Raw genomic sequence first — 25,480 nt, 5'->3', positions numbered from 1 at the left:
GCAGCTAAATCAGCTTAACTACATACCTAATTATACATAATTTTTGTTTTCTTTTAGTTTGTTTTATTTTTGTATTAGCTTAATTTTGAAAATGAATCTAGTTATTTCTTGATTTCCTAAACAAATCCAATTATTAGAGAAAATATTTGGGAATAAGATTTCAAATCTATTTCTTGTATTTTGACCTTGGAATGCTTTACTGAGTTATTTTTCTCCTTCAGCCCCCCCAAATGACATATTGCTTATTTAATAAAAACCATTCATACATGCATTCAATGCTTTAATCATTCTCTAAACACTGATTTCATCGTATCCCACAACATTTGATAAGTTGTATTTTCATTTGTAGCGCAAATATTTTAAAATATCTCCTGAGGCTTCTTCGATTTGTAAGGTTTTTTACATGTTGTTTAATTTCCAAATATTTGGGAATTTTTCAGCTGTTAGTTTATTACTGATTTCTAGTTTAATTCCATTTTTGTCTGATGACACATTTGTACGATTTCTATTCCTTTAACTTTTTTATGGTGTGTTTTCTGGCCCAGAATGTGGTCTTTCTTGGTGAATGTTCCATGTGATCTTGAGAAAAATGTGTACTCTGCTCTTGTTGGATGAAGTATTCTATAAATATCAATTAGACCAAGTAGATTGAAAGGACAATTCAGGTTAACTATATACTTACTGATTTTCTGCCTGCTTCATCTATCAATTACTGAAAATGAATTGCTGAAGACTCAAAGTATAATAATGGATTTGTCTATGTCTATTGTAATTCTATTAGTTTTTGCTCACATATTTAACGCTTTGTTGGTTAATAATTGTCATGTCTTTTGGAGAATTGACCACCTTTTAATTATTGTAGTACTCCTCTTCTTGATAGTTTTCCTGTTCTGAAGTCTGTTTTCTCTGAAATTAATATAGCTACTCCAGTTTCCTTTTAATCAGTGTCAGCATGGCATGTCTTTCGTTATTCCTTTACGCTTGACCAATCTCTGCCTTTATATTTAAAGCCTATTTCTGATAGAAACATGTATTTAGATTTATTTAATCTAGTCTTTCAGGCTCTTTTACATAACTTGACTGTTGCTATAGTTGACCTAATATTTACAGTGTAATTTTTTATTCATTACACTTGTTCTTTTTATTCTTCCTTTTTCTGGCTTTTCTGGTTTAACTGTGCATTTTATATGATTCCATTTTATTTTCTCTTTTTGTATGTAAAAATAATATTTAAAAATTTTAGTACTTGACCTAGAGTTAACAATACACATATATAATTAATCTCATTCTACTATTGTGGGCAGTGGAGGTAACTTCTAAGACACTATTCCCAATTCTTCAGATATATTATGTATCTGGTAATATGAACTGAGTTAAATAGGTCTTCAGTGTGAAATTTTATATTAATCTGGTTAGGAGCTAGGCTGTGTTTAATATTTGCTCTAGCTGTAGGTGTCAGAGGCTTCAACTTTCTCTTTTTTGTCTCCTCTACTATGAGTTTCCTTAGAGACTCCTTTAAAAATAAAGATTGCATTCTGTAGTTCTTCAGCTATATTTCTCTGCTATCATCTTGAAGGTATGTAGTGGCAGTGATAAGGTTTGGGGTTAGCAGATGCATTCTATAATCCTATGATAAATCTTTTTTTTAAAGTTTATTTACTCATTTTTGAGAGAGAGAGTAGGGGAGGGACAGAGAGAGAGGGAAAGAGATAGAATCCCAAGCAGACTCTGCACCATCAATTCAGAGCCTGATGTGGGGCTCGAACTCATGAACTGTGAGATCATGACCTGAGACAAAATCAAGAGTCGAACGCTTAACCAGCTGAGCCACCCAGGTGCCCCAATCCTACGACAAATCAGACTTATGTCAGCCTGTGACTTTAGGCAGTGATCTTCACAACTATTTTTCAGCTTTTTCCTCCCGTATAGCTGAGAAAGAAAGGCTACAGTGGTTGTTATTGGGTAAAGCTCCTATAACATCTTTGTTCTTGTTGAGTAGGCTTTTATTCTGGAGACTCTCTGAGTGTATTTCAAAATAGGTAATTTTCCTGAGGGTTTTCTTGTACCTTGAGGAACTGGTAGGGTTCTGGAGGTAAAAGTCCATAAAGTGTATGCGTTGGGGGGGTCCTAAGACACAGGATCCCAGGAGATTATCATTTTCATGGTAGTCTATATCCTGCCTCCAGCAACTAGTCCCATTTACCCTTTATGTACTTCTTCTGGTTTATGGTTCTACCAGTCTTCTATTCCAGGTAAGCGCATCTCAGATATGACTCTCTATATTCATCTTCCTCTCCAGATTTTGGAGATGCCGGTTTGCCTTATGACTTAAATTCCATGATAATTCAAAGAGACGCAATGGATTTCACTTGGTTCAGATTTTTTTCCTATTGTAAGTACAAAATGACAGTGTTTAAGCTCTTTATATGTCCAAGCTTCAACTGGAAATTATAAAATCCATTTTTTTACTTTTATCAAGTCACGATCTGGCTATGATTGAAACTCTACTCTCAGTCTCCAGCTTTCACAATTATGATCATATATTGTATCACTAACATAGCAGATAGAACTTGAGAGCTTATGTCTACACCTGACAAATGCACATAGGCAGCTATATGAAGGACCACATTTAACTAATATAGAATCTTTCTTTTCTTAAATCAGTAGCTCAAAGCAGGATGAAAAAAGAAGTGAATTTTGTGATTGGTACAGTTTACCTAAAGCCTCTTCTACTTATCAATTTAGAAACTTTCACAATCCATTCAAAGTGTTCATGCTACAAAGAAGGCTTGAGAATTTGTCATATAAATCCCTCTACTTTGACCAAAAAAGTGAGTCTCTATATTTACTGCTTAGATTTGAAGCTTTTTGTTTATTCTTTGATGATTGCATCACCATCTGTTGTAATTATATTTTGTCTTTCATTTATTTGCAATGTCTCCTGTCTATGGACTGTTTATAATTACCAGAAATTGAATAATTTGATCATTGTTCTCATTTCAATGCACCATATATATAAGAAATATAAATATATCAAGTATTCATATCCCTAAAAATAATGCAGTTACATTATGCTTTTCATGGCTTAAAGTTATTTTGATTTAGAGGGTTTTAAGTATATCCTATATGAAGCAACATATTAAGAAGACTCTACATACTGAAAAGCTTCTGAGTTAATTCAGCATTAAATGTTGGTGATAGTCTAAATTTTTTTAAGTTTATTTATTTATTTATTTATTTAGTGAGTGAGTGAGTGGAGGAGGGGCAGAGAAAGAGGGAGAGAGAGAATGCTAAGCAGGCTCCATGCTGTCAGCACAGAGCCCAATTTGGGGCTCAATCCCACCATCCATGAGATTATGACCTGAACCGACATCAAGAGTCGGATGATTGACAGACTGTGCCACCCAGGTACCCAAAATGTTAAGGGTATTTGAGCTAAAGAAAATAATTTTCTCTCCACTAAACATAAATAAATATATATTTTGGTGAGGGTTTGGAAAATTAAAATCACTCAATAAAGTAATATGCATTTATAGTATCTCATATATAATTTTTTAAATACAGATTAATTCCACATATAAACTTCCATTGTCTAAAGAAATAAGTTCCTTTGGTTCCTCAATATTGTATAATACATCTTTGGCATGAGAGGATACTACAGAATATTTTCTGCAAATAAAACCCTATACTTTCAGAAATACAATAAAATATTAATAAAAATAAAAGTCCAAAGAGTTTCTTGAGATAAAATTCCAAATGTTTGGAAAGTTTTTAAGTTAATATATTCTTTTGAACATATATATTTGGGGTTTTTTAATATAGTTTTAAAATTAGTTTTAAATTACTAATACTGAGTAAATTCTAGAGGAAATCTATCAAATTTTAATTATTTATATATTATTTACATTGAAATGGTTACATTTATAATATTAACTGCATGCATTTGTAACTTTAAAGATTTTTTAATTCTTTTTTTTTATTCATCTGCTAATAACAATAGCAATGATAAGGAAAATTGGCATGCTAGGTGCTTTGTATGTATTAAATCATGGACTCTGTAGCTTTGAGAAATTGCTTTTATTAACCCCATTTTATAGATGAGAAAATTATGACTTAGTGGAGTAAACTGACTTGGCCAAAGTCTCACATCCACTAAACGCTAGAATTTTCATCAAGATCTCCATGACTCCAATATACTGGAGGTCAGGCATTGTTACACATTCTCTGTTTCTTAATATAATGAAATTGCCTCATTTTTATCTTTAGTGTCAATACTTTATGTTAAAATACATCATTTAGAGTTTGTCTGCTTTTAAATACAGAATACATTAAATATGGAGCATATTTCCAGCAGTAGAAAATCAAATAATCAGATACTAAATAGCATTTTTTTTCTTAAAATAGATTAAAAGAATTTTTCACACTAGAGATGTTTTTCTTTCTTTCCTTCTTTCTTTTTGTTTTTCTTTCTGTCTCTTTTCATTTTTGTGGTTGTGCTACATTATAATAAAAAACCTGGGACTTTTGAGTCAGATAATATTCTGGTTTTATATCTATGTCTGTTTCTCTACAGCTAAATAATTTGGATATGTTGCTTATTTTTCCAATGGTTTAACCACCACCCCATTCCTAGTACTAAGGCTGCCATTAGTATCACACTATAGTCCTGAGAATTAAATGAGGCAATGAAATTAGGTAGGTACTTAGCAAATGCTTGTTCTCTCTGTTTTATTTTTAATAAAGGAGGACAACACAAAGCACTGAGAGTGTATATTTCTTCTTCTTTTCTTTCTTTTCTTGTCTCTAGTGAAAATAATTTGGTATGGGATACCGAGTACTATGTAGTTGATTTTGCTCTTTTTTCTATTTAAAGAAAAATTGTAGTAAAAATAGATAACGTAGATGAATTTTACTATAACAATTTAATAATTTTATTTTTGTGAAAAAATCATAATGATTAGGTTTAGTATGGGGTATAACACACATACAGTGAAAAAAGGTCATTCTATAGATAATATTATAGATAATATTGCAATTTGCTTCTATTTAAATAATACACACAATTTTGGGATGTGTGTGTATATAATGCGCATGTGTATAAGTGAGCTATCAACATAATGTATCAAATTAAATTTTGAGCTATTTTCTTGTGCCACATGTACAATAATGAGGTATATAAGGGCAACTAGGGTTTATATAATACAGCATAATTGAATACAATAGAGTTCCAAAGACATGACCCAGGGGAATATGTATGCTCTTGCAATCACCATTCAAGCAAGATATAATAAGCTCTATTTCTATAGGCCAAGTGACTTTAAGAATAGAAAAGAAATGAATTGACCATGGGTTATATTGCCAAAGATGTTTCATTATCCTCATATACTGGAATTTATAATGAATGCAAAACCCAGAGCCCTGCATGTTCTTCTCTATCATTAATATGAAAAAGACATGATGAATAGCAAATTTATTGTAGAAATACCAGATCACTAAAATTATGTCCTAAACATGGTGCAGGTAGATGTTTGATAGCTTTGAGTGAACAAGTTGTGAAATTTAGTAGCTATTAACTATGACGATTTATTTTCTACTTATTTTTTTCCATTATTGATTGCTGTATTTACTATATAATATATATAATTTTAGAAACTACTTACCTAATATGATCTTTAAGTATATTTGAGAGACAATTTATTACTTACATTGTATTTCTATTCCTTAGAATAATTACCCTTATCTGATTTTTTACATTACCCTTATTTTAGAGTAAATATTTTTAACTGAGCAAATGTTGACAACTACAGCCCCCTTATAGTTGAATTCCTCTAATTTTTCTTTGTCATTTTTACTTTCTGTCTTTTTGTCTATCTCTCCTAATTTCAATCTCTTTCTTCAAAGTTAGCATCTATTTATAAAATAATATTCTTAAATACTAACAACAACTTTTAAGATTTCCAAATGCTTCTAGTGGAAACTGACTTCAAGACAATAATCAACATGGTTTTACATTTTTATTCAAGACACTTGTGTAAGGTTATGTTAAGTTTTTTGAATTTCAGCCCAAGTAAATCACCAACACTGTGCTTTATTTTCCATATTTTTAGTTTAGTATTTATTGTTTCTCTTAAATCCTAATATTCTGCTACTACGTTCAGATGTAAATTGAGATTTACAATTAAATTCTCTGGTCTACGTAAGATTAATGTAACGTATTACTTTATAAATCATTTCCCTGAGTATGTATATCATCAGCTTTTCAGACATTATCCTTGAGTTTCTTATTTAATGTCTATTTTGATTCCAGTCACCTTTGGATACTAGTACTATGTCTATGAAAAAACACAGTATATGAAAGCAGAGATTTTTATATTACAGAAAGGTACTGTGTTCCAACACAGTATCAGATTATTACCTCTGAAATGGTTTTGTATATCTTGGCCAGTCTTTAAAAAGAATAGAGCAGAGATACTATCAAATATCATGGATACATTCAATAAAGAACCAGACACTTACACCATTTAAGGACCATTGGGTCCTTAAAAACAGCTTCCAAAATGATCATTAACTAGAGCTCTGGCAATGCTAAAGAATGCTTAGATTATGAGTTAGTCTTCACCATGAAAACACAAAGCTTAAATAGTAATATAAACTTAACTTTTTATCAATGAGTCTTTTCTAGTTGTTAAGCACACTAGCTTATGGAACATTGATCACCAAGTTAAAGAGGCAAACAAAATTCCTACATTGTTTCTGGATATTGGAAAACATGAGTATAACCTCATTCAACAAATAAATAGTGAATGATTAGTTAAATCAAGAGTACATGTGTATTTTTTTTATCATGTAACCCAGTTTTGTTAAAGTCTTCTTTTCTCACAGCCTAGGAAAACTAGCTGATGAATGGCTTTTGATAATACCTTGCTAGTGTTCAATTCCTCATTTTATAAACTTAAAGGAAGTAAATTACTTTCGAGCACATAAAGCTAGTTTACAGCCACTAAGGATTTAAAATCCCATTTTAAACTCTTAGGGGAGAGATCTCTTACTATTCCATATTCTGTGGAAGAAATGGTCAACAAGAGGTTCAATATTATTAGAGTAATGATTGTTATAAAGCAACCCTGATGGGCTAGATAATTTACACATGCAGACGACAATAGTATACTCAAAGATATTGTCAGAAGATAGTAATAGCCTTAAAGAGGAGGGCAATGAATACATTGAACTCATCTGCACACAGTGACGATCGCTGATCATATTGTAGCACAGCAATATGAATATTTGCCCTTTGAAATGGGCTGTTTCTCTCCAAAAATAGGCTTTGTCTAAAATTTAGCCTACAGTTCAGAGCCACTAGCAATGCCAGACCTTGAAAACATACTTTAGACAATGAATTATATCCTTCATGCTCATCTGATTGCGTCTTTATGGGTAACTTGAGAAACATTAAACAATGAATGTGATTAGGTGATAAACGAATCTTTGATTAACTTAATTGGAATTTTTTAAAAAACTTTTTTAAATGTTTTTATTTCTTTTTGAGACAGGGAGAGACAGAGCACGAGTAGGTGAGGGGCAGAGAGAGAGGGAAACACAGAATCCAAAGCAGGCTCCAGGCTCTGAGCTGTTAGCACAGAGCCTGAGGCGGGGGTCAAACTCACGGACCACGAGATCATGACCTGAGCTGAGGTCAGACGCTTAACCGACTGAGCCACCCAGGCGCCCCTAACTTAATTGGAAATTTAAAATGTATCTATTTGGACTCATTATAACAAAAGATGCTGATATTTTACTGGAATGCTACTTTTATTATAAGCACATACATATTTATATGGTGGCAATTGTGGAGTAAGGAGATGACAAAAAAATCTAAGTTTAAAGTAACAATATATGGAAAGAGCATTTGGTAAAGTATCAGGAAACTGAATTTTGTCTTTAATTAGTTTCTTATTTGTTTTAGCTTCTTTAACTATGAACGGTGATTTTTGTCATGATCTCTCAGTGCTCTTTCCACGCTAAACTGTATGGTCCCTGAAGTTTTATTATACTAATAAAATAGTCACATCATAAAAAAATCACAAATATAAGATGGCTTGATATGGATAAAAAAATTAGAATATCATTGATAACCTGTATTAATATCCAATAGTTATAATTAACCAGATACTTAGGAATTAATTTGATGACTTTTTCACAAAATAGTTAACCAACAGAATCAAAGTCAACTCAGTAAAACAAATATCTATTGAGTAGATTCAAGATATTTTTAAGATACAGATAGGCTCTATTTTGAACATACTTAAATGGTTAAAACAATATGTCCACCAATTATAAAAACAAAACGTCACATGTTAAAGAAAATGACATGTGTAAATAAGTGTAGTAATTTTAGATCCTGTGCCTTACCACATTCAAGCAATCCCCTCAGAAAACTTTCTCAAAAATAATAGAAGCTAAAGAGCTATAATAGAAATGTATCTAGTTTATAATGTTGAAAGAAGTAGAACTGTAAGATTTTGGGATATGTTTACAAAAGGTGTTGAATTCACCATCAAGAGGGCAATAGACATTTCCTCCTGTCTCTCTCCCATAAGTGCAAAAATATAGAGAGGGAATAAGGAATTGTTTATGGAAGAAAGAAAACAGAAAAATACCCAGGATTTGCATGTGTTTTTGGACAAGAAGGAAATATTGCAAGAGGCGCCTTTTGGTTAAGTTTTAGTTTTTACCTCTATAACTGACATTAGAGATAAAGTCATTCATTCAGATATCCTTCTAGTTGCTTTCTTTTACTATAGAAACATGAGCAATTATAAATAGAATAATATAAGTTACTGGTTTTTCTTTCCTAAGAAGGTTGCTGACCAATTTTATTATCTGGAAGTTGCTGCTCATTCTTTGTAAGCTTGTTTTACAGATGGGTACACTTGGTACCACAGGGATATTATGGATATTGATCCTGGTAGTTTTAAAATCTAGGTTATGACAGAGATTCACAGTATATGAACCAACTGGTAAGATCAGAGAAGACTTTCATGTATTTAGGCCGAATTTCTTATTATTGCCTTGTTCTTCAGTAAATAGACATCATAAAGCAGAAAGTGTGTGTGTGTGTGTGTTCGATGGATCAGTCAGTTAAACATCTGACTTCGGCTCAGGTCCTGATCTCACAGTTCATGAGTTTGAACCCCACGTCAGGCTCTGTGCTGACAGCTCAGATCCTGGAGCCTGCTTTGGATTCTGTGTCTCCCTTTCTCTCTATCCCTCCCTCACTCATGCTCTCTCTATCTCTCAAAAATAAATAAACATGAAAAAAAATTCAAAAAAAGAAAGGAAGAAGAGGAAAATAATACAGAAACAAACTAAAACTATGTAGCCAAAAGAGCAATGTCTGTGTAAGTACCATTTGTAAGATTACAAAATGGGATTAAAGTACAAGATTATGGGGTGCCTGGGTGGCTCAGTATGTTAGGTGTCTGACTCTTGATTTTGGCTCGGGTTATGATCTCACATTTCCTGAAATTGAGCCCCACATGGGGCTCTAGGCTGGTAGCATGGAGCCTGCTTGGGATTCTTTCTTTTCCTTTCTCTCTGCCCCTCCCCTGCTCGCTTGCTCTTTCTATTTCAAAATAAATCAATAAATTAAAAAATAAATAAAGTACAAGATTAGTATAAGTGAACCTCATACCTGTTTAATTCAACTGGTAAGAATGTTTTTGAGTGTTTATAGTTCCAATTTTGATATTGTTTGTGTAATTTGGTATTTATTAATTTATTAATATGCAAGTGATGATATAAACCTACATCAATTACCTTCTCTAATTTCTTAGCAATTTTTATGATATTTAAAGAAATTGGCCCTAAGGGAAAATCCATGCCATTTGAAAACTTTTCACAAAAAATGCAAATATATGAAATTATTCCCAGGTATTTTATTTTCTGCAGTGTTTTATTTGTATAATTTCTTATAAAATCTCCTTCTGCTATGATTTTTGGCAAATCCAAATATGATACCAGGTTTGATGAACAAAAGTTGGCCAGCAATAACTTCTCTAAAACTATGGCTTTGCTCGTGTTTCTAAATTTTGTTAATGTGAGACTAGTTATTTGATACTCTAATGGATTTTGTTTACTTTTTGGATTTCTTTTTCTAAAAAAAAAAAAAAAAAAGACATGACAGACTTACCAATGAACTCCTTCAACTTTCACAGTCTGTTATTGTTATTGTTGTTTTTGTTATGTTTTTTTGTTTTGTTTTGTTTTATCTTTCTAGAGAGAGGGAAAGAAAACATGAGAACATGATATGGAGAGAGGGGCAGAAGGAAAGAGAGAATCTTAAGCAGACTCCACACTTCATGCCGAGTGGCATTCCATGGTGACTCAGGGTTCCATCTCATGGCACTGGGATCATGACCTGAGCTGAAATCAAGAGTCAGTCGCTCAACCAACCGAGTCACCCAGGCTCCCCAACTTTCAGAGTCTTGAAGGCACGATATCCATTCCTGAAAAGGACAACCCAGACTTAAGATGTGGTAACAATTTCATTTCCCTGGGGGATCTGTGTAAGGTGCTTGGGGCAGAGACAAAGCTGAAATAGAACTGCAGTGAATGAGGATTGATGCTGGGCTTTCAGTTTCCTTGGGCTTTAGTTAAAAGGGACACACTTTGATTTTGGCTTTGATTCCTTTGGGATCCAAATGAAACATTAAAAAGTTCTTCATTTTTTAAAAAAATGAATTTTTATTTCATTAAATTCTAACTTCTAAAAAAAATTCTTGGAGTGCCTGGGTGGCTCAGTTGGTTAAGCGTCTGACTGCAGCTCAGGTCATGATCTCACGGTTTGTGAGTTTGAACCCCACGTCGTGCTCTGTGCTGACAGTTCAGCGCCTGGAGCCTGCTTCAGATTCAGTGTCTCCTTCTCTCTCTGCCCCTCCCCAGCTTGTGCTCTGTCTCTCTATGTCTCTCAAAAAATAAATAAATGTAAAAAAAAAAAACATATACAAAAAGTTCTTTACTCTCTGGGAGATTTAGAAAGTTCATTTTCTAATTTAACTATATTACAAAAAAGTAAACATAAAAATACACATGTGGTATATTTTATCCACTGCAAGTTTTTTTTTAAACACTTACGAATCTAAGTTGACCCTGTATTGGATATGGTGATTTTTGCTCATGTGCTTTTTAACATTACAGCACAAGCAATTTTACCTGAGGAGTTTTGTATGGATTATGTTCAACCCTAGTGGAAAACTTGCCTCAGAAGAGTGCTTTGCATTTGCTTTTCTGAGTATAGTGGGAATATCAGTATTCAAGGATTGATTTTTATGATAGTTTCTCAACGTGGGCTTTCTGTACCAGTAAGTAGGGCATAAATTCCAACCTCAAAACTGTGTGTGGTATATAGCTTAGGGGTTACCAATTATCTAGGGAGATTTTTTTCTTCAATGTAAAAACCGGGTGGTGATAGAAAGCCTTTGCCATCTTCCTTTCCTAATAGATAGATTCTTTGTTTTGCCTAGTTCACCCTTTTACTAATTACAGAGCCAGTCGAGGATACCTGCTTTGGACGAGGTCCAAATTCACCTTGGGCTCACATGGGCTTAGGTTTCATATCCTTCCCCTGTGAAGGTGTTATAGCACAGACCTTTGGTTACTAGCACAGCCCTCTGACCCGTGCCAGAGTAGCCAGTACATCCGGTCAACTATGTGCTAACTGAACTGGTTTTTGTTCTTCTGTATTCCTGGCACCAAGGCTTTTAATCTCATTTCACTTACCTGAAGCTATGCTTTTAAAGAAATGTTAAAACTGTATGTGTCATTTCTAGATATTTGCCGAAGGAAGAATTTCCAGCCTATTAATAAGTTGCTAGAACCAGATGTTTGTATTTGGATATTATTAAATATTTAAACTTTTTTTACTGTTTTTTTCTGCATTAATTACAGTTGACCTTTAAACGACATGAGGGATGTTAGGAATGTCGTCCCCTGCAGTGAAAAATCCACATATAACTTAGACTCCCGCAAAACTTAACCACTAATAGCCTATTATTGATGAGAAGCTTTACGGATAACATAGAGTCAGTTAACGCATTTTTTTTACTTGGTATTATATATTCATTATAAATTTATTATATATTTACATTATATGTGTTACATATTCTTATAGTAAAGTAAACTAGAGAAAAGAACATGCTTATTAAGAAAATCACAAGGAAGAGAAGATACTTTTGCAGTACTGTATTATGCAGTATATGGAGCCATGTGTTAAGCAAAGAGCAATGCAGCCCCAAGCCAAGCTGGCAGAAGTGGCCCGGGACCTCCGGGACTGCCACCTTACCCAGCAACAGCCATGCAGGGCCCCACAGGGTCCAGGGCCAGGCCAGGTGGGAGGCCAGGTGGGAGGCCAGGTGGGATCCTGGTGCCCAGCTAAGCGAAGGCTGAGGGAGTCCTCGCTGCCTGGAGCTGGGCCCCAGACAATGGCTGGTGGAGCTGGTGCAGCTTCTGCTGCCACCACTCCTGCTGATTCTGGCCGAGCTGGACCTGGGCGGCCTGCAGGAGCACTGGAGACATTCCAGAAATGGCAGAGGCTCACCTTTGAGAGTACCACCATGCTACCGCTGGACAGCTTGCCAGCTCAAAACCTGAAGACTTCCACTTTGGCCCTTAGCACCCAGATGAAGAGACCCCCTGGAGTGTGGTCATTGCAGAATTCAGTGGCAGAGACTGAGACAAGGCCGTGAAAGAGCACAAAACCATCATGGACATGCCTTAAGGGCGAGCAACTACTTGTGCCTTCCCAAAAAGGAGGAATGATTGAGGCCAGCAACTTTGTGGTCCTTGATGCAGCTCAGTGGTACTCATGAATACAGCTGACCCAAGCTGCTGGTTCCATTGGCCAGTGGCCATTTCAATGTCTGCAGCTTACTCCGGCTACCAGGATTTTTTAGGCAGCTCGTCATCCTTCCTCAGCCCGGATTTGGATGTGGGTCACTTGACATCCTTCTTTCTCCTTCCAACTTTTATGCAGATCTTTTAGAAAAATAAATATTTTTAACATTAAAGCGAAAAAAAAAAAACCCAAAAAACTGTATATACATGGATCCACACAATGAAAAATGTTAAGACTTACTGAGTGCCACGACCTTCTAGGCACTGTTCCATGCAACAAGTATATAACAATATACTAAATAGTCATTTGTCTTCATTCAGTTTAGTTGTGTATCTCACAATTTATTTATTCATTTTTAATTTTTATTTTTATTTTCATTCCATTATAGTTAACATACAGTGTTATATTGGTTTCAAGTGTACAATACAGTGATTGACTAATGTTGTATATTGCTCAGTGCTCATCGGGAGGAGTGCACACTTAATCTCCTTCACTGATTTCACCTATCATCTCCCACCTCCTCTTTGGGAGCCATCTGTTCTCTATACTTAAGAGTCTGTTTTTTGGTTTGTCTCTTTTTTCCCCACTTTTTCTTTTTTTTTTTCTTAAATTCCACACATGAGTGAAATCATAGGTATTTGTCTTTCTCTGGCTGGCTTATTTTGCAACATTATACTCTTTAGTTCCATCCTAGTTCTTGAAAATGGCAATATTTCATTCTTTTTTATGGCTAAATAATATTCTTCTGTGTGTGTGTGTGTGTGTGTGTGTGTGTGTGTGTATACAACATGATCTTTGTCCGTTCATCTATCGGTGGACACTTGGGCTGCTTCCGTAATTTGGCTATTATCAATAATGCTGCAATAAACATGGGGGTGCACATATCCTTTTGAATTAGTGTTGGTATTCTTTAGGTAAATACCCACTAGTGCAACTACTGGATCATAAGGTAGTTCTGTTTTTAATATTTTGAGGAGGAACCTCCATGCTGTTCTTCACAGTGGCTGCACCAGTTTGCATTCCCACCAACAAAACGAGAGGGTTCCTTTTCCTCCACATTGTAGCCAATGCTTCTTGTTTCTTGTGTTTTTAATTTTAGCCATTCGGACAGGTGTGAGGTGATGTCTCATTGTATTTTTGATTTGCATTTCTCTGATGATCAGTGATGTTGAGCATCTTTTCATATGTCTGTTGGCCATTTGTATGTCTTCTTTGGAGAAACGTCTGTTTATGTCTTCGGCTTATTTTTTAATTGGATTATTTGGTGGGTGTGTATTGAGTTGTTTATGTTCTTTATACATTTTGAATGCTAACCCTTTATTGGTTATGTCATTTGCAAATATCTTTTCCCATTCAGTAGATTGTCTTTTAGTTTTGTTGAGTTCTTCCTTTGCTCTGCAGAAACTTTTTATTTTGATGTAGTCCCAACAGTGTTTTGTTTTTGTTTTTGTTTTTGCCTTTGTTTCCCTTGCCTCAGATGACTGAAGTATGTAGAAAAAACGTTATGACCAATGTTAGCGGAATTACTGCTTGTGCTCTCTTCTAGGATTTTTATTGTTACAGGTCTCACATTTAGGTCCTTAATCCATTTTGAGTTTATTTTTGGGTGTGGTGTAAAAAGGTAGTCCAGTTGCATTCTTTTGCATATAGCTATCCAGGTTTTCCAAAACCATTTGTTGAAGAGACTTTTTTCATTGAATATTCTTGCCTTCTTTGTTGGAGGTTAATTGGCTGTAATAATCATGAATTTGTTTCTGGGTTTTCTATCCTGTTCTATTGATCTTCTGTCTATTTTTGTGCCAATACCATACTGTTTTGATTACTACAACTTTGTAGAACTCAAAATCTGGAATTGTGAGATCTCTAGCTTTTTCTTTTTCAAGATTGCTATTTGGGGTCTTTTGTGATTCCACACAAATTTTAGGATTGTTTGTCCTAGTTCTTTAAATTTTGATATTTTTATAGAGAATGCATTAAATCTGTAGATTCTTTTGGGTATGGATATTTTCACAATATTTGTTCTTCCGATCTTCAATTATAGAATTTTTTTTTTCATATCTTTGTGCTGTCTTTAATTTCTTTCATAAATGTTTTATAGCTTTCGGTGTATAGGTCTTTCATCTCTTGGTTAAGTTATTCCTAGGTATTTTATTATTTTGGTGCAATTGTCAATGGGATTGTTTTGATAATTTTTTCTTTCATCTTCTTCATTATTATTGTATAGAAATGTAACAGATTCCTGTTCATTGATTTTGTATTCTGCAACTTACTAAATTCATTTACCAATCTTAGTAGTTTTTGGTGGAGTCTTTATGGTTTTAATTGGAATGTTTTATGAGCAGATAATGTACCTTATAAACATTAGTTTTGGAAATCTTTTAAAGATTTCATTGTAAAAAAGTACATAAAATATTTAAATTATTGTAAATGCTTCACAAACATCATAAAAAATAAAACGTATATATTTTACTTGTGTGTCTATGAGTGTGTAGGTATATACAAAGCTTGTATCTATATGTAAATATATGCTACTAAATTCTAAAATTTTCTAATAAAGTAAAATATGTGCAAAATGAACTTGAGCTATATGATACTGATGAAAAATACCTTAGAATTAAGTGATGAAAAAGGCTTTATATAAGGAGCATAGTGTGTATTAGATACTGTTTGTTTTCTTTGTGCTTAATCCCATTCATTCTGTCCTTCCAAGCTGTGGCAGTGACTGGAAAGGTAAAACCACATTTCTTCATCTCCTTTGTGGCTAGAAACAGCTACTGTAATTTGGGACAAAGGGACAGAATTTGGAAGTGAGGCAGAAATCATGTTCTTGCATTCTTGCATTATATAATTTATATAATGATCTGAAAATTCCATTATATAACATGGCTCTTTATCCTGTTTAGTTCTATATCTATCGTTTTCTTTTCACTTGCATTTTCCTCGTCTCTCTTTTCTCATCAGTATCTATTATGGTTCCAAGAAGAAAATCACCATAGTTATTTCAAGAGATTTTAGTGATTAAGCATGATTGGAAAGGCTAGGTGAGGAGATGTCAAGGAATTGACCACTAGACCGTGGTTTCCAAGGTTACATGACCCTGGTGGCAATCTGCAATCTAGGAAACCGCTGCTTCTTCCATTTCCACCGCTGCTAGTTCGTGCTCATGATCCTGGTGGACAGACCCTGGAATTGGAGCCCAGAACCCACAAATACTCACAGCTATGCAATTGTGTTTGCCAGACTCCACAGCTGCAGGGAGATGGCACCTACCTCACTTCTAATTCTGTGCCATTGCACTTTACTCACAGAAGCTGTTTTCCATCAGAACTCGAAATGCAAGTGAGGATGGGAAGTTTGTTTTTACCCTTCCAGTCCCTGCTATACAAGGAGAGAGAGAACAGATTGACAGGAAGGGGTGAGTGAAACTGGAGATACCTAATGCCCATGTTTTTCACACGCGAACTCTCTTTATTACAGCATTCAAGAGGTTTAGTGCAAATGTCATAGCTGAAGTTATTTTTTAAGCTCATTCGGAAATGTTTTCTCTTTTAGTAGGAAAATTCAGTCTTTTTATTTTGGGAACAGTATGGAAAATTGACATTTTTTTTTCTCTCATCCAGTTATAAACAAAATGGTTTGAGTGAAATCTTTCTTCTGTTTGACTTATTATTGACAATAATTCAAAGTACTATTATTCTTCTCAGTCTGTGATTCCTATTCCTTTAATGTGAAAACAAGATATCAAGTAATTCCTACATTAATAACCTGCCTTACTGCTCTCCCAACAAAAATGTATCCTTGTGAAAATAATTGTTTTCTCTCATTCCTGTGGTCCAGTGAGACCTCTAGACAGTTTGAATTCTTCTCCTTGTTCTTTCATCTTCTCCTTTTTCTTTCTTTTCTTTTCCTCTTACCCTCCCTCTCTCTTTCCCTGTCACCTACTTTCCTCCAACCCTGTGTCTTTTTGAGGTAATGAAGTACTTTTGGCTCCAGGATCAGTATGTAGTACTTATAGTAGGCATTCCTACTGTGTCCATCACTAACCATTTAGAAATAATCCCACTTGACACTTCTGTGGCCCTTTCTTAGGAAGTGTACTGTTACCATTCAGATTTCCTAGCAGTTGGCTGGATTGATACCAACATTCGTTGGTCATCCACGCTTCCAGAGCTGTTCATCCATATAGAGGCAAAGGAAGCAAAAGTTGTTTATTATTCTGATTCCAGATAGGTATCACTAAGTAGATATAAGAATTTTGTAGGAAAACACATGACTTAGAAGAAAAAAAAATGAGAGTTTGCAGGAAAAGAATTGTCAGTCTGACAGGAGGAAGTCAGGTCTTGAGGACTTTTAACAACTGTTACTTCCAGTGAAATGGAGAATAATGCATGACACTGGCAGAGAGTTGTTGAGATGGATTGAATATTGAATAATTTTATTTTGAGGGGATCACCAAGAAAATTTTTAAAGGTTCTATAAATTATAAAATGATATAAAATATAAAATAATATTTAATCTCCTTTCCCTTCTCTCCTGTTTGCTGTTTTTATCTTTTGTTTTCCAATATGATTATCATTATCATTAATTATTGTATTGTCAGAACACAATAGCAATGCCAATATTTGTCAATATTAATATCAGTGTGCTATGTGTTAGTTTAACATTTACTAAATATTAAAGATGTTTTTATTCATTTTTGTAGTGTCTATTTATTTTTGAGAGAGAGAGGGAGAGAGGGAGCAGGGGAGGGGAAGAAAGAAAGGGAGACAGAAAATCTGAAACAGGCTCTGCACTGTCAGCCCAAAGCCTGACATGGAACTTGATCCCACAAACTGTGAGATCATGACCTGAGCCAAAGTCAGACACTCAAGCGACTGAGCCACCCAGGCACTGTTAAATATTAAAGATGTTTTGAAAATAACATGTAAATATATCATAGAACACAAAGTAGAATTGTAACTATGAAATATAAACTTTAAAAATCATTATCATTCTCATATATAAATTATTAACAGCAGCATATACAAAATGTAAATACAATATAAGTGAAGAATAATTAATCATAAAATGTTCAATGAAACAATGTTATATAACTTTATTTTGATCCTTCAATATAAATTTGTCATTTATGTCATAATCAGACCTGGAGCATATTCTGTACTAATTTTCCAGCTACCGAAAGAATTCTTTTTAACTTTATATGAGACTTGATGAAAAATTGTTATAATCCAATTCCAAATACCGTCCCCTTGACTTTTTCATCTTAAAATAATCTCATCTTTTTCTTGGTGCTTTGAGATACCCAGATTCATTGTGTATAGATGGGTATTTCAAGTAGAATTAATTATATCATTTTTAATACCACCACATTAATTTTTAACTTAAGGAAGTCTTTACACTAGAGGAAGAATTCTTGTATTTCACACTTTGTTTATCTCTTATTCTTCCTCTTGAAAATTCTAAAAGTTTAAGACAATGCACAAATACTTGATATACAATTTTAATGTGTATATCTCAATTGGTATATTTTTATGTTTTATGTATTTTGAATATATATAAATGAAATTTTATACTAAAAACTATGGGTACTGTATAAACTGTAGTGCATACTGGAATTTGGAAATTAAAAAATATATTACAATTTTTACCTTCACTATTGTGATCATCATTATTATTTGATATTTTTAAGAAAGTTAATAAAAAACAGTGTAAAGGAGATCATGAGTGAGGTATACAGCCTTTTTGAAACAGAAAAAAAGAATTCAATTAGAGAAAGGATTGTAAAGGTGGACATAATTTATATTTACTAAAATAGACATTGATCATTTCTCTCTCTCTCTGTCTATATCTGTCTCCTCTCTATCACTCCATTGTCTATCTATCATCTATCTATCTATCTATCTATCTATCTAAATCATCTGTCTATATAGCTATCATCTACCATTTTTGCACCCCTTTTTCTCAGTCTTTGAAGATAAAACTTGAGTATACTAAAATTTTCTTTCTAAAATTTGGTACTGTTTCAACATATATAAAACACATTAAAATAATATTACCACTTAACTGTGTGAAGTCATCAACCAGACTTTTCCTCATGTTATAGTACTGTCCCCCTACCCCTTTTGTATAAGCTATACACAAACAAAAATACACACCCCTACACACACATGCAAACTGACAGAAACTTTGCTGACTGATCTACTCACATTAACTGCCCTCTTTTCCTTAATCATCCTTTAGCTAGGGATGGCTGTGCAACATATTTCTGGAAAGTAAAATGTAGGAAGGCACTCATTCTTAATAGAAGCCAAACTTTCCTATAACATAGACTCCTTCCATGTGTTGTCCACGTCCTGAGTATTTTAAAGTAATTAATCTGATTCTATCCACATAAACCAGGAAACTGACATTGCAAATAAAACGAACTAAATAATAATGTTAGATATTTTGGAGGCAGAAAGAAAAGCACACACTTACTTCTTAACTAGGAATGAGGGGTGAGGAGCATGGACTGAAATGGAGAGTGAAAAGTCAAAGGAAAGCAATGTCTTTCTGATTTTGAATAACTGACTAAATTGTGATTCTACAAATCAAGAATCCAGGAGCCCCAGTAATTTGAGGAAAATAAAATTTAGTTGACTACAGGAAATCCAAAGAGAGATCTCCTAGGTCATTTTATATAGAATCTAGATTTTCAGAATTAGAATTACATTAGGAATATCCATTTAGGAATTATGGTAATTGAATACATACAATTGTATATATTCTTGATAAAGACTGAAGTGACATGAAGAGGGAAAATAATCTGAGCAAAAATCTGAACTGTAGGAATGTATTTGGGATGTAAGGAAGAAAGTAAGCCAGCCGAAAAAGCTGAGGCGTAATGGCCAAAATTATAGGTGCAATGGAAAGGCCTCTGTAAAAGTTTCAGGAAAGAAAGAAATGATGAAAATAATGAATGGTCCTCACTGAGTATAGGGAACCAGAAGTAATTCATGACCTCAGCAAGAAGAACATATATGGTGTCGTAGTGTACAAGAGAGTCTGTCAATAAATGAGGGGTAACTGGGGAATGGAAATTGAAGATGATGAAGATACAACTGCTTTGTAAAACATTGAATGTTCAAGAGTGTTGGATGCAAGAAAGGGTATAGGACCAAAGCAAAGATTTTGTATTTATTTGTTTTTAAGATGTGAGAAATGTGAACAAGTTTAAATGTACATGGAGGCAAGAAAGAAAAGGAAAAAAAAGTAACATAAGAGATTTACACAGAAAAACATACAATTGATAGAACAAGATCCTAGAAAAGTGGGAGATTAAACAATCCAGAATAGAAAAATTGGAGTGCTAAGGTTTGTACAAGAAATGGGACATATTTTCAACAGGAGAAGGGGGAGAAACAAAATAGATGTGTGTATGTGTTGCCAGGAATATTTGCAGATTTCTGTGAAATAACCTCCTGTTTTGTGTCTTCTATTTTGTCTCAGAAGGAAGTAGTGTTCTTTGTGAGTTGTGAATGCATGAGTCTGAGGTTTCAGGGACTTGAAAGATTAAGAGAGTGTGGAGAACTGGGAGTTTATTGCAGAAACATAAATGGATTTCTTGATATCGCTGAGAATCTATTTGAAGTTGCAGATTAAATTGGTCCCATATTCAGTGTAACATAACTTTTCCCAGGTATAATCAGTGCAGGGTTCTCAGAGTTCAGTGAGAATGCAGAGTTAGACTAAGGCTACTGAACTTTTTTAACCTTTTGAGGACCATTTCAAATAAGATATTCTGTATAAGAAATGATCTGATCTATGTTTTCACCCCTACTGAAATTGTGTTTCGTCTGCATTTGTGTTTACTTTACATTTTGTATTTAACATCATAGCACTTTTCTTGGTGCATTAGACATCCCCTTATGACTTATCTCAACTGAAAAACAAAAAAAAAAAACCCTTTATTCATACTTGTAGTTCTAGTGTCCAGTGAATTTCCTGGTATTATCTGCTTACTGCTGGCTAAAAGTTGATAACCCGAAAGAAAACATTCCTGAGATTCTATCAAGATAGGCTGTGTAAAGGAATATTTTCCCAGACTTTGTAGGATTACAAAGAGAAAATCTAGAGTAAATTAATATGATAGATCACAATGGGAACATTTATATTGTGAACACTAGATACTTTATTTACTGAGATATCTAAAATTATGGGGCTCCTGGGTGGCTCAGCTGGTTAAGCACCTGACTTCAGCTCGGGTCATGATCTCCCATTTCGTGAGTTTGAGTCTCACACGGGATTCTCTGCTGACAGCTCAGAGCCTTCAGATTCTGTGTCTCCCTCTCTCTCTGCCCCTCCCACACTCACACTCTGTCTCTCTCTCAAAAATAAAAATAAAACATTAAAAAAATATTAAAATAAAATTAAAACTCTGCTGTCCGATGCCTTAATCACATGATGCTATTGAGAACTTGAAATGCATCTAGTTCAAACTGAGATGTATTTTAAAATTAAAATATACCCAGTTTTTAAAGAATTAATATTGAAATAGAATGTCATCTATCTCCTTAATATTTATATGGATTACACACTAAATTTAAAATATTTAGATATATTTAAATAAATAAAATATTGTATTAAAATTAACTTCACTTATTTCTTTTTACTCTTTTTAATGTGGTTACTAGAAAATTTAAAATTAAATATGTGGTTATTATTTAAGGCTTGCATTATATTTCTATTGGATGCTAAGCATCTATTCAGAAAATAATACCAAACTAAAATTTATAGTTGTGTTGTCTTTTATTAATATTTTCATTTTTTCATTATTTTTCAATACTTTTCATTATAATGGTATTAACCATCTAATATCTTTGATAATCCAATTTGCAAGGGTGACTAAAGAGTCTTCATATTCTTCATATGGCATATCACATAATACATTCAATTTTTATATGAAATTAGTTTGAATAATTGCTAGATTTGCAATCATATAACCCAATATCAGCATTTTGTTCTTCTTTCAAGTCATTGAATTTCTAGTTGCAATATAAAGACACATTGAGGTTATTTAGTAATATATTTACTCCCGTAACAAAATACCTTTTGAAATAAGATAATTTTAAAATATTAAAATCCTGCAATGGTCATCAGACTATATAATAAAATATACATTTATAATCTTATAAAATGGTAACAAACATACCATATGAAAAGAAACAAAATTGACATGACTAAACACCGGCATAAATGATAGAAAATGCTGTTTTCAATAGTGTGTAATAACTCTCGCTGACATTTAAATGTAAAAAAATAGCGTTTTATAACTTGATGTTATATAAATGAAAACTTTGTAGCCATTTACAAAAGAACATACCATCTTTGATCCTACTTGTGCTTACAAAATATAAGCCATGTATTTATCATTTAGAATTGTTATGTTATGAAAACTTCATGTATACACTAGACACAATAATCTGAAATTCATTTAGATTTTTATATTTATTAAGCCTGACTTCTATTTTCCTCATAGTTACCATCAGTCCATGATGCTATTAAAGCTGTTCAAAATACCGTGATACCAGAACACACGATAGAAAGAAATTTGTAAAAATGCTTTTAAATGTTTATTTATTTTTGAGAGAGAGAGAGAGAGAGACCACATGCAAGCAGGGAAGGGGCAGAGAGAGAAGGAGGAGACAGACTGCCAGCACAGAGCACCATGCGGGGCTCGAACTCACCAAGCCACCAAGCCTTGAGATCATCACCTGAGCAGAAACCAAGAGTCTGACCCAACCGAGACAACCAGTTCCCTAAAACTGCTTTTAGATAAGTAATTCATATATACTTGCATTCAAAAGACTCCTCATTTTCTTGTATTTTTATAGTTTTCTTATTACCTTTATAAGAAAGTGTGTATACTACTAAATCTATTACTCAGTTTATTTATCCTAAAATATGCTGGGTTAAGCAGATGACATGCAAAGTAAACGTTTATTCTACTGATACTTGTAATATTTTCACCATATGGAGTATAGTTTGTATGGACTTGCCTTCAATTTCAGTTAATAATGAATTATGTAACAGAATCAACACTTTATTAGTATTGGATATTAAGTATCGAACCGGTAAGTTTTCTCTTTGACTTAAGTTTTCTCTTACAAACCAGAATGATAGAACTCTTTGAAGCCCCATTCTGAGGAGGAACAATAGATATAAAAATTATGGAACCATAGGTATTTGCAAATACCTATCATAGTGTTCATTTGCCTTATTTGTGGTCACCCTTGTGCATTGGATTATTAGAAAATCAACACTATCATTGAAAATAAATGTGACTATTAAAGAAAGTGCAAACATAAATCTTAATTCAGTAGTATTCTCTGTATCAAGACACTCGAATGGAAACATGATTTTTAAACTTTCTGGTAGTCACAAAAAGAAGATAAAATAAAATCAGATGTTAGTATTAGTAATTATTAATATAGTTTTAGTAATTAGTAATATAGTTTAATATACCAAAAATGTGTTTTAGAGTGTAATCAATATAAATATTTGAGATTTCTAAGATACCTGGGTTTTTTTACTACTAGGACTTCTAAATATATAGTTTATTTTACACTTACAGCACAACTCAATTAAGACGACATATTTCAATAGCATAACGTGGCTAGTGTCTAGTGTTTTAGTCAGGATAGCTTCTGTTAAGAAAGATACATTTTCACAATTGTACACTCTATACATATGCGTGAATTATTTATTTATCAAATTCCTGGAGCAAGGATAAATGTGAGAAAAAAATGTGGAAGTGTTTGAGGAGGGTAGAAATAAAGAAATGACCTTTGTTCCACATAGAATTACCTGGTTTTGATTTGAGTTCATTCTAATAGAGGTTAGCAACAGCTGCAGATGGAGAATACTGGTGAAAATCAGGGCTCAATAATCAGCCCTATCACAGAATTATGAAGGAATTCTTTCTTTTCAGTTCTGCGTACAACTTATTACTCTCTTGGACTCTGAGGAAATAAAACTATGGGAGTATGAAGGCATTACATCATAACCATAGATGAAGCTTTCTCTTCAAGAGAGCCAGAGAAACTTTGCAAGAGGTTTTACAAACAAAGCAAATAGAAAAAAAAAATGGGAGCTGGAATAGAATAAAAAGAAAAGTCAGACATCTAGTGTAGACTAACTGACACTGAGGAAACATTGAGGAGATTTTGCTAAGGAATACAGGAAGAAAGAGAAAGAAAGAAAGAAAGAAAGAAAGAAAGAAAGAAAGAAAGAAAGAGGAAAAAGGGAAGGAAGAAAAAAAGAAAAGGGAAGGGAAGGGAAAGAAACGAAAAGAGAAAAGAAAAAAAGAAAAAAAGAAAAGAAAAGAAGGAAAGGAAAGAAAAGAAAAAAGAAAAGAAAAGAAAAGACAAGACAAGACATTGTGGCTTAGGAGTGTAGAAGGTAGAAATATTGCTACTAAGACTATGAAGAAAATTACTCACAGGTATTTATGCTACATGTATTTGAAATTGAATAGTAACTTTTTTATCACTTGCTTAGCAACAATAAATGCAGTTGTTGGAGATGGTTCTATTTCAAATACCTAAACTCTTGTACCTACCTTTCTGTCGTTCATGTTATTAAAATATGGTAACTATGGGTCCTAGGACATAGATTGCTGTTTCTGAAGCAGGAATAATTTTTTTAATGTTTTTTAAAATTTTTTTAAATATTTATTTATTTTTGAGATAGAGAGACAGAGACAGAGTTCGAGGAGGGGAAAGGCAGAGAGAGAGGGAGACACAGAATCCGAAGTAGGCTCCAGGCTTTGAGTTGTCAGCAGAGTCTGACGCGGAGCTCAAACTCATGAACCATGAGATCATGACCTAAGCTCAAGTCGGACTCTTAACCTACTGAGCCACCCAGGTGCCCCTAAAACAGTAGTCAGTTTTAAAAGTATATGTAAGTAAATAAATAACTCAAAACTGAAAAGCATATTGCTAGCAAAGGCTTCAGAAGTGTAAACAATATCATATTCAAGAGTCATCTTTTGAGATGATAAAGTAGAGTGACCATAGCTAGAAGTAGAAGAAAGTGAAGCATATGAAATCCTTATGTCAATAAGAAAGTCTTACTAGTATGTTGGCGAAAATAGGTGGTAGAAATCACAACTTTGCAGTGTATTCAATAATGGGAATTTTTATTTTCAATCAAGGCTTTGACAAACCATGAGTATTAGGAAAATATGAGAGACAGCATTAATTAATAAAATATAAGGTCCCAATCATTCTCAAAATTATTGTAAATCAGTGGACAATACTCTATAGACATAGTAGTCAGTACAAAGTGTGTTAGAAGAAGATTGAACATAAATTCTGTCCAGAAATATTCAAAACATGGCTTATAGTAAAATTGTCTCAAAATGCTGAGGAACTGCTTAATAGAAGCAAATATAGGAATTCTTTGAATGTAGTATATTGTGTTCTGAGTAATCAATTGCAAATTAAAACGAGATAGCTTTAATGTTTTTTTCTTATGAAAAAAATATGAGAATATTGTCCCTGTCTTTTTTTTTTTAATGTGAAATTTATGGTCAAATTGGTTTCCATA

At 33.4% G+C, this 25,480-nt stretch overlaps 1 pseudogene; it reads left to right on the top strand.

Moving 5' to 3' along the window:
• Positions 1 to 12,862: 12,862 nt before the first annotated feature.
• The window catches only part of LOC102967129, a 77,736-nt pseudogene continuing 65,118 nt past the window's right edge, over positions 12,863 to 25,480 (top strand).

The sequence above is a fragment of the Panthera tigris genome, chromosome B1 (assembly GCF_018350195.1).
Source record: "Panthera tigris isolate Pti1 chromosome B1, P.tigris_Pti1_mat1.1, whole genome shotgun sequence".
NCBI lineage: Eukaryota > Metazoa > Chordata > Mammalia > Carnivora > Felidae > Panthera > Panthera tigris.
This window is presented reverse-complemented; position numbering and strand designations above follow the sequence as displayed.